This window comes from Nerophis ophidion, unplaced genomic scaffold, assembly GCF_033978795.1.
Source record: "Nerophis ophidion isolate RoL-2023_Sa unplaced genomic scaffold, RoL_Noph_v1.0 HiC_scaffold_34, whole genome shotgun sequence".
Classification (NCBI taxonomy): domain Eukaryota; kingdom Metazoa; phylum Chordata; class Actinopteri; order Syngnathiformes; family Syngnathidae; genus Nerophis; species Nerophis ophidion.
In genome coordinates, this window is record NW_026906956.1 from 810,382 (window position 1) to 820,918 (window position 10,537).

At 41.3% G+C, this 10,537-nt stretch overlaps 2 non-coding genes across 2 annotated transcripts; one reads left to right on the forward strand and one right to left on the reverse strand.

The window, feature by feature from the left end:
* Window positions 1-7,420: 7,420 nt before the first annotated feature.
* Window positions 7,421-7,493, forward strand: trnaf-gaa (transfer RNA phenylalanine (anticodon GAA)). Its single transcript has one exon. It is a non-coding gene; the product is annotated as a tRNA-Phe (tRNA).
* Window positions 7,494-8,100: 607 nt separating this feature from the next.
* On the reverse strand, window positions 8,101-8,173 carry trnak-uuu (transfer RNA lysine (anticodon UUU)). Its single transcript has one exon. It is a non-coding gene; the product is annotated as a tRNA-Lys (tRNA).
* Between the last annotated feature and the right edge of the window lie 2,364 nt (window positions 8,174-10,537).

Genomic DNA, 10,537 nt, shown 5'->3' on the forward strand with positions numbered 1-10,537 from the left:
TAAAACAATATTATATATTAAATAATAACACATTAAAATTAAAAAAAATTAAGGCAAATTGAGCCACAATAACTTAACAGCACCGTAGGCTCAGTAGGCATTTATTGATTGATTGATTGATTGATTAATTGATTGATTGAAACTTGTATTAGTAGATTGCAGTACAGTACATATTCCGTACAATTGACCACTAAATGGTAACATCCCAATAAGTTTTTCAACGTTAGTCAATTACTTAATAAATGACCATGTTGAGGTGATCTACCTCATATATACATACACATACACACACATCATATATATATATATATATGTATATATATATATATATATATATATATATATATATATATATATATATATATATATATATATATATATATATATATATATACATATACATACACACATATCATATATATATACATACATACATACCTTTATATATACAGTATATAATTTATACTTATTTATTTTGCCGTTTTTGTTGACATGTTAAAGTGTTTTAATGAATATACATGCATGTTTAACATATAGATTCCTATCTTTCATGAAGACAAGAATATAAGTTGGTGTATTACCTGATTCTGATCACTTGCATTGATTGGAATCAGACAGTATAGTGCTGATAACGTCCCGGTTTTCAAATGGAGGAGAAAAAAAGTTGCTCCTTCCTGTCTAATACCACATGAAAGTCGTTGGTTTTTGGCATCTTATTTGTCCAGCTTCCATATTCGTTTTTATACACTTTACAAGAAATACATTGGCGGCAAACTCCGTAGCTTGCTAGCTTGTTTGCGCCGGCTTTCGGAGACTCTTATTTTGTTAGCGAAGGCGCGATGGGGCGGCGCTTTTATTGTGAAGACAGGAACTGTGCGATCAGTCTTTAGGCTTTTGACGGGAAGTACGGTTGAAATAAAAAGTGTCTTTTTTCCTTTACACTTTTGATTGATTGGTTGATTGATTGAAACTTTTATTAGTATTCCGTACAGTTGACCACTAAATAGTAACACCCCAATAGGTTTTTCAACAAGTCGGGTTCTACGTATGACGGTCACGTGACCACCTGGCTCTGTTTGATTGGTCCAACGTCACCAGTGACTGCATGTGATTGGTGAAACGCAGGCATGCGTAGTTCCTACTTTGAATGCGTGTCTGACAAAATCAAAATAAACAAAGCGTGCATTAACAGATAGATAAAAAAAAAAGTAGCGAGTAGCGACCTGATTGCAGATAAATGGAGCGGAGTAAAAGTAGCGTTTCTTCTCTATAAATATACTCAAGTAAAAGTAAAAGTATGTTGCATAAAAACTACTCTTAGAAGTACAATTTATCCCAAAAGTTACTCAAGTAGATGTAACGGAGTAAATGTAGCGCGTTACTACCCACCTCTGCCAACAAGTATGTGCTCCAATCCCTCTATCACAAAGAAAAAAAGAAAGTTGTAGAAAGTATTGGAAACACAAGACAGCCATGACATTATGTTCTTGAGAAGTGTATGTAAACTTCTGATCGGACTGTAGGTTGTTGACAATTAATGAGAGTATTTCTTAGCCACGAAACGTTGCAAATAGTAGACCACCTGTTTTTGATACTGTATTGTTTTTTACTGCATTTCTGTTTGAAAGAATATGACTACCACTGTTTATGCCCAGAGTCGCCCTGGAAAAGAATTAAAAACAGTGCAAACCGCATGGAGTACCTTGAACTTCAAACATGGGTGTGGGACGGTTATGGCAGGCAGAAATGTTCATGTTCATTTCAATTAAATTGAAGCTATAAAGTGTTTTTTATCCGATTACTCAATTAATCGACCAAATCGATAGATTACTAAAATAACGGATAGCTGCAGCCCTACTCCAGAACCACCTCCAGTGTGTCAGAGTGGTCCTGTCATTGCAGCGGGACACGAGTGGGTGGGCTTTAGCTGGCTGGCAAAGTGCACGATGGTCAGTGAAGATAAATGCTGATGTGGCACATGAAAGATTTCCCTCATTCCTGCAGCCTGAGGCCTGAGTTTGCCTGCCAGCCGCAGACTCTAGCAGGGCAAGGAGCGGAGGGGGAAGGGGAAGGGCAGCTGGCAGTGATTAGCCAGCTATGATTCACTTTAGCTGCACAGAGAGCACAGCTTGTAAAAATATGAACAGCATAACTGTTTCCTGATTTCGTGCTGACAGCAACTGAAATGAATGGCTTGATGAGTAAGTGTCAAACAACTCTTCAACCTGGTTTGACGTTGTAGACACGCCCCTAGCCTGCACACTCTCACTACTATAGGTAGACTGTGGTGACTTCGACTCGTACTCAAACGCAGTACGCTTCCCCGGTCCCAGCGTGCACACACATGCATGCATTACCACAGCGTTGGAATTCAATCAATCAATCAAAGTTTACTCATACAGCCCTGAATCACTAGTGTCTCAAAGGGCTGCACAAACCACAACACAAACCACTACGACATCCTCGGTAGGCCCACATAAGGGCAAGGAAAACTCACACCCAGTGGGACGTCGGTGACAATGATGATTATGAGAACCTTGGAGAGGACGAAAGCAAGGATGTCGAGCGGGTCTAACATGATACTGTGAAAGTTAAATCCATAATGGATCCAACACAGTCGCGAGAGTCCAGTCCAAAGCGGATCCAACACAGCAGCGAGAGTCCCGTTCACAGCGGAGCCAGCAGGAAAACATCCCAAGCATAGGCGGATCAGCAGCGCAGAGATGTCCCCAGCCGATACACAGGCAAGCAGTACATGGACCGTACCGGACCCCCTCCACAAGGGAGAGTGGGACATAGGAGAAAAAGAAAAGAAACGGCAGATCAACTGGTCTAAAAAGGGACTCTATTTAAAGGCTAGAGTATACAAATGAGTTTTAAGGTGAGACTTAAATGCTTCTACTGAGGTGGCATCTCGAACTGTTACCGGGAGGGCATTCCAGAGTACTGGAGCCCGAACGGAAAACGCTCTATAGCCCGCAGACTTTTTTTGGGCTTTGGGAATCACTAATAATCTGGAGTCTTTTGAACGCAGATTTCTTGCCGGGACATATGGTACAATACAATCGGCAAGATAGGATGGAGCTAGACCGTGTAGTATTTTATACGTAAGTAGTAAAACCTTAAAGTCACATCTTAAGTGCACAGGAAGCCAGTGCAGGTGAGCCAGTACAGGCGTAATGTGATCAAACTTTGTTGTTCTTGTCAAAATTCTAGCAGTCGCATTTTGTACCAACTGTAATCTTTTAATGCTAGACATGGGGAGACCCGAAAATAATACGTTACAGTAATCGAGGCGAGACGTAACAAACGCATGGATAATGATCTCAGCGTCTTTAGTGGACAGAATGGAGCGAATTTTAGCGATATTACGGAGATGAAAGAAGGCCGTTTTAGTAAAGCTTTTAATGTGTGCCTCAAAGGAGAGAGTTGGGTCGAAGATAATACCCAGATTCTTTACCGTGTCGCCTTGTTTAATTGTTTGGTTGTCAAATGTTAAAGTTGAATTATTAAATAGAGGTCGGTGTCTAGCAGGACCGATAATCAGCATTTCCGTTTTTTTGGCGTTGAGTTGCAAAAAGTTAGCGGACATCCATTGTTTAATTTCATTAAGACACGCCTCCAGCTGACTACAATCCGGCGTTATGAATTATGAAGTGATGGTCACATGTAAATAAAATGTGCAGGATTTAAAGTTAAAGCACCCATGATTGTGACGCACAGACTACGTGTGGTGAAATGATTCTCTGCATTTGACCCATCATCCTTTGATCACCCCTTGGGAGGTGAGGAGAATAGTGAGCAGCAGCGGTGGCCGCGCCTGGGAATCATTTTTGGTGATTTGACCCCCAATTCCAACCCTTCCAACACCGGGTCACGGCATGTCTTTTTTTTTGCCATGAGTTGATTAACGTGGACCCCGACTTAAACAAGTTGGGGAGCTTATTTTGGTGTTGCCATTTGGTTGTCGGTTGTGCGGAGTGTGTGCTGTGCCGTGCAGTCTACTAGTGGAAGTTTCAGTCAATCAATCAATCCTTGATGCTGAGTGCCAAGCAGGGACTTAGTGAGGTGAATTGTATTGATATGGCGCTTTTCTCTGGTGACTCAGAGCTCTTTACATCGTGAGGCCCCGTTGTCTGGGTTGCATTTGGACCGGTGTGGGTGGCACTGGGGGCGGGTGGGTGGGGTGTCTTGCCCACGGGCACGGCGGCGGTGACTAGGATGGCGGAGGCGGGAATCGAGCCTGGAGTCCTGGGGTTGCTGGCACGGCCCATCTACCAACCCAGCTATGCCGCTCCTAATGGGTCCCAGTTTTATAGTCTTTGGTATGACACGGGGCTTCACTGTGACAGAAGGTTTAGTGCGTCTGCCTCACGATACGAAGATCCTGAGTTGTCAGGGTTCAATCCCGGGCTCGGGATCTTTCTGTGTGGAGTTTGCATGTCCTCCCCGTGAATGCGTGGGTTCCCTCAAGTTACTTCCTCACACTTCCAAAGACATGCAACTGGGGATATGATTGATTTTTGCATGCACTTCTTCACACATGCACAGTGCCTGATATCTGTGTAGGGAGGAGCGGCCCTTATTATTAGAAAGAACTATTGGAAAGGGTACCGTACGACAGTACCAGCACTCTTAAAGTACAAAACCTAAAACCAACGAAGTTGGCGCGTTGTCCATCCATCCATCCATGTTCTACCGCTTATTCCCTTTGGGGTCGCGGGGGGCGCTGGTGTCTATCTCAGCTACAATCGTTGTGTAATTTGTAAATAAGAACAGAATACAATGATTTGCAGAGACTTTTCAACTTATGTTCAATTGAATAGACTGCAAAGACCATATATTTAATGTTCGAACTGAGAAACTTTTTTTTTGTGCAAATATTCATTAATTTAAAATTTAATGGCAGCAACACATTGCAAAAAAGTTGGCAGAGTGGCATTTTTACGACTATGTTACATGGCCTTTCCTTTTAACAACACTCAGTAAACGTTTGGGAATTGAGGAAACCAATTTTTAAAGCTTTTCAGGTAGAATTATTTCCCATTTTTGCTTGATGTACAGCTTAAGTTGTTCAACGGGGCCTCCGTTGTCATAATTTAGGCTTCATAATGCACCACACATTTTCAATGAGAGACAGGTCTGGAATACAGGCAGGCCAGTCTAGTAGCAGGCACTCTTTTACTATGAAGCCACGCTATTGTAACACATGGTTTGGCATTGTCTTGCTGAAATAAGCAGGAGCATCCATGATAATGTTGCTTGGATGGCAACATATGTTCCTCCAAAACCTGTATGTACCTTTCAGCATGAATGGTGCTTTCACAGAAGTTTAAGTTACCCATGCCTTGGGCACTGATACACCCTCATTCCATCACAGATGCTGGCTTTTGAACTTTGCACGTGGATTAATCCGGATGGTTCTTTTCCTCTTTGTTCCGGAGGACACATGACGTCCACAGTTTCCAAAAACAATTTGAAATGTGGACTCGTCAGACCACCGAACACTTTTCCACTTTGCATCAGTCCATCTTAGATGAACTTGGGCCCAGCGAAGCCAGCGGCGTTCCTGGGTGTTGTTGATAAATAGGTTTCGCTTTGAACAGTAGAGTTTTAACTTACACTTACAGATGTAGAGACGAACTTTAGTTACTGACAGTGGTTTTCTGAAATGTTGCTGAGCCCATGTAGCGATATCCTTTACACACTGATGTCGGTTTTTGATGCAGTACCACCTGAGGGATCAAAGATCACGGTCATTCAATATTACGCGCATTGATTTCTCCAGACACTCAAAACCTTTTGATGATGTTACAGACTGTAGATGGTGAAATCCCTAAATTCCTTGCAATAGTTTGTTGAGAAATGTTCTTAAACTGTTAGACAATTTGCTCACGCATTTGTTGACAAAGTGGTGACCCTCACCCCATCCCTGTTTGTGAATGATTGAGCATTTCATGGAAGCTGGTTTTATACCCAATCATGGCACCCACCTGTTCCCAATTAGCCTGTTCACCTGTGGGATGTTCCAAATAAGTGTTTGATTAGCATACCTCAACTTATTTTTTTACCTCTTCTGCCAGATTTTTTGAAACATTTTGCAGGGATCAAATTCCAAATGAGCTAATATTAGTAAAAAACAACAAAGTTTTCCAGTTCGTATCTTGTCTTTGCAGTCTATTCGGTTGAGTGTGGGTTGAGGAGGATTTGCAGATCATTGTATTCTGTTTTTATTTACACGTTACTGGTTTTGGGGTTTGTAACTATGAGATGCACATGAACTAATATTCCCTAGAATAACATTTTCCTTAAAGATGTTGGGACGGCGTGGCGCAGTGGTAGAGTGGCCATGCGCAACCTGAGGGGCCCTGGTTCAAATCACACCTTGTACCAACCTCGTCACGTCCGTTGTGTCCTGAGCAAGACACTTCACCCTTGCTCCTGATGGGTGCTGGTTGTCGCCTTGTATGGCAGCTCCCTCCATCAGTGTGTGAATGTGTGTGTGAATGGGTAAATGTGGAAGTAGTGTCAAAGCGCTTTGAGTACCTTGAAGGTAGAAAAGCGCTATACAAGTACAACCCATTTATCATTTATTTATTTATTATTATTAAATCAAGATAAACAACACAAGATACACTTACAATTAGTGCACCAACCCAAAACGTCCCTCCCTCATTCTCACTCATTCATACATTACATTTCTGTGTGACGTCGTTCAAATAAGAATCCAAATAATGTCTTACATCCTGAGGATGTAAACTGTGTGTTGTTTTGGCGTAAGATATTTACGAAACACAACCTGTCTTACAGTAAGATGCTTCTTTCTGTAGGGATAGTGATGCAATGGATTATGTGTCTCACTACGGACTAAAAGATTCTAGGTTCAACTCCTGGCCAGCGTGCTGTTGTTTGTTAACTGAACTGAAACAGTATTCTGTACAATTTTTGGGGGAGTTTATTTTTCTTTTTTTTTTCTTTTTTTTTAAATCTACTAACTGAAACGTGTTTTTTTTCTCTTTATTATTGCGAATGTATAACCGGTAGTTGTATCTGTTCTTATACCGTTTAAACTACCTTTCTTCTAAGCATGGTTCATCTACACTTGAAGACTTAATTATTAGCCAGCTAAGAACTTTTGAACATTTCTGAAAAATCTGCCAAATGTTTGCAATAATCATAACATTCTCCGTAGTAAAACATTCTCCAGAAGCATTTTGGCACATTTTTTAGAGACCCTGATATGCTCAGTCATGGAGCGTAAGACATTCTTTTTGAGCTTCCGGGATTCAAGTACCTGTTCTGCTGACCAATACTAGACTTTGAGACCCCCTTGGAAAGACCTCCTTCCACCCCTCAAAAGTCACCAATAGGGCAGACCTTGGTTACATTTGAATGTATAAACCCATGAAGATGTTGTATAGCTGAAATAGCTCATATGGGAGAGCGTCAGACTGAAGATCTGAAGGTCCCTGGTTTGATCCCGGGTTTCAGCACAACTCGCTGAGTTTCTGAATCAAGTCTTCTTACTAATAACCCTTCTGTGGCTCTTAGAATACTGAAATGGTCTCCCTGACCTGCCAGCCTTGCTGGTGGAATCCTAGTATCAGTAGTGACACACCTTTCCTCCATTTGTAATTTGGACAACCGTTACGTGGTTTAACGGTGTATCGTTCCTTAAGCCAAAGTTTGGTCTTTAACTGAGCCTTACATCGGGCTGTTTCAAACACAAATTTCTTGCCTTAGGGGTTTGTCTTAGACTGTATAACTTGAAACTGAGAGTAATAAAGCTGAGCTCAGTGTGAGGTGAAGGTGCATCTAACACACCTACAGCAAAATATTAACCACAACTTTTTCATACAGATACACTGTCTAACAATTTGTGTTTAAGGTATTGCGGTTAAACCTTCAGATGATCACATTAACGCTCTCCCACCTGAACTAAAGTGGATGTGAGGGATGTTTTTGAATATCAGTTTTTCAAATGAAATAGAGGAAATACAATAATTGTTGAAAACTATTAAAATTAAATATAAATTCGAAGGACTGCTGCAGTGGGGCAAAGGGACATTTTTTGAGAAACGTATGGAGGTCAGCATCAGCCACTTGAACAGGGACTTGAACCCTGGACCCTCAGATTAAAAGTCTGATGCTCTGCCGACTGAGCTACCCAGGACCTTGTCAACACTGATTTGTCCAATATCTGAGATAACATGCATATTGGCAATCTCAGGTGAAAGTGAATTAGTCAGCATGTTCAGTGACAAGCTGGGAACTGTCAAAGCTCAAGCTCCCCAAGTGCTTGAACCCAAAGCTCATTTTTGACAGATAGGCCAGTTTTACATCGTCATCAACAAAGAAGGTTTTGACCAAAAAAGAAGCTCCTCTTCCAAAGTTGCCAACTCTGAGCTGCATTTAACTTGGATGCTCCCCAGAATTTTGCCAGAAGCATTTTGCTTTAATTTTTAGTGGAGGTTAGCTGCAACAGGTAGAGTTGGTGAAGGCCCAGGCTGCAACAAATAGAAGGTCACTAGATTTTAAAGTCCAACATAAGCAGTCAGTAAAGCCCTGTTTTGGTAGTAAGCCTCATGTAAACTGTGTGTTCCTTTGGCGTAAGATGTTTACGATATACAACTTGTACTACAGTAAAACATTTCTTCACATAGGGCTAGTGGTGCAATGGATAACGTGTCTGACTACGAAGCAGAATATTCATGGTTCAACTCCTGGGTAGCTCATTGGTTTTCGTTAATTGAACTGAAACAAAATTCAGTGCTGTTTCTTTGAGAGTGTTTTTCTCCATTTAAAATAAATACCTACTAACTGGAACATGCATTTTTTGTCTTGTTATCATTGTGAATAGATAACTGGACGTTGTATCTGTTGGTATACTCGGGACATTCAATCAGAACAAAGTGGGTGAGGAAAAAGGTGAAACAAAACAAATCTTACCTGAGCACGCCTTCCTCTTGTTAGAGTAAAAATTGTTGGGGCTTGGTCACTAGCATTCAAACTAGATGTGACTATTCTGTCTATGAACATGAACAGGGAAGCAAACACATTCTCAGTTATATCTGTGATGGTATAGTGGTTAGTACTCTGTGTTGTGGCCGCTGCAATCCCAGTTCGACTCCGTGTCATGGCACTTTAGCCTTTCTTCAAGCTATACTTTTTTGATGATGATTTTTGAAAAAAGAGGTATCTTGTTCCCTCTGGTAAGTGGTTGAACAAGATGTGAAACCAACCAGGTACTCTGGTGAAATTAAAAATATCTATTTGATGTCATTACAGTATTGTCCTTGATGCATCATTTAATATGACTGATGTGTGCTTTGTGCTGTTACTTTATCACTTGGTAAAATTGCATTATAAACTCAGTCAGTCGATCTATACTTTCTTTCTTTTATTTCTTTCTTGTGTTTATTTCATTGAACATACTTACAACATAATACATCAGACAATTTCATACCATTTCACATTAAACATCATGTCCGTGAACAAGACTCCGAGGTACTTGAACTCCTCCACTTGGGGCAGGGTCTCCTCCCCAATCCGCAGATGGCACTCCACCCTTTTCCGGGCAAGAACCATGGACTCAGACTTGGAGGTGCTGATTCTCATCCCAGTCGCTTCACATTCGGCTGCAAACCGATCCAGTGAGAGCTGAAGATCCTGGCCAGATGAAGCCATCAGGACCACATCATCTGCAAAAAGCAGGAACCTAATCCTGCAGTCACCAAACGCGATCCCCTCAACGCCCTGACTGTGCCTCGAAATTCTGTCCATAAAAATTATGGACTTGAATCCTGGAAGTCAGAATGAAAGTCTGATGTTCTTACGACGGAGCAATTAAGGGTTTCTTCACAACACGTAAAAATAAATAAAAATGAAGCAAGATGCTTCTGGCAACATTTTACTTGCATATTTGACCCCGTTCTTGGAAATACTCGTAGATTTGATTGAAATGTGTTGCTTTCTTGAAACAGAGCCAGTTCAAAGCAATGTTCTCAAATGTTTAGCAGGGTTAAGGTCCAGTCTCTGGAACGGACATTCCAGAAACCTGCCTGAAACCCTTTGAAAACAGTTTTTATGTGTGTTTAATATTGTTGTCTTGTTGGAAAAGCTGCTTGTGTACAAAGATCAGCCTTTTCACTCTTGATTGGAGGTGAGGCAAAGTCTCATCTGACCAGTAAACTTTTCTCCCAAAACTGCTTTGGGTTCAAGCACTTGGTGGGCTTGAGGTTTGACAGTTTCCACTCTGTCACTAAACATCCATCCATCCATCCATTTTCTACTGTTTATCCCTTAAAACTGGACAATTCAAGGCATGAGCCGACTACAGCAGTGATGAACAAACAATATGAAAGTAGGTTTGAGGTTCTCGGTCACATGACTAAAGCTACTGACAATTGAAATGTTCTTAGTGAGCTAATGACAAGTACTTTATTGACGGTCCCTTAAACTAAAGCACTTGTCAGCAGGGACTGACAGACGTGGCATGAGTTTTCAGTGCCGGGGACAAACAGTCAGCCTGGCTGGA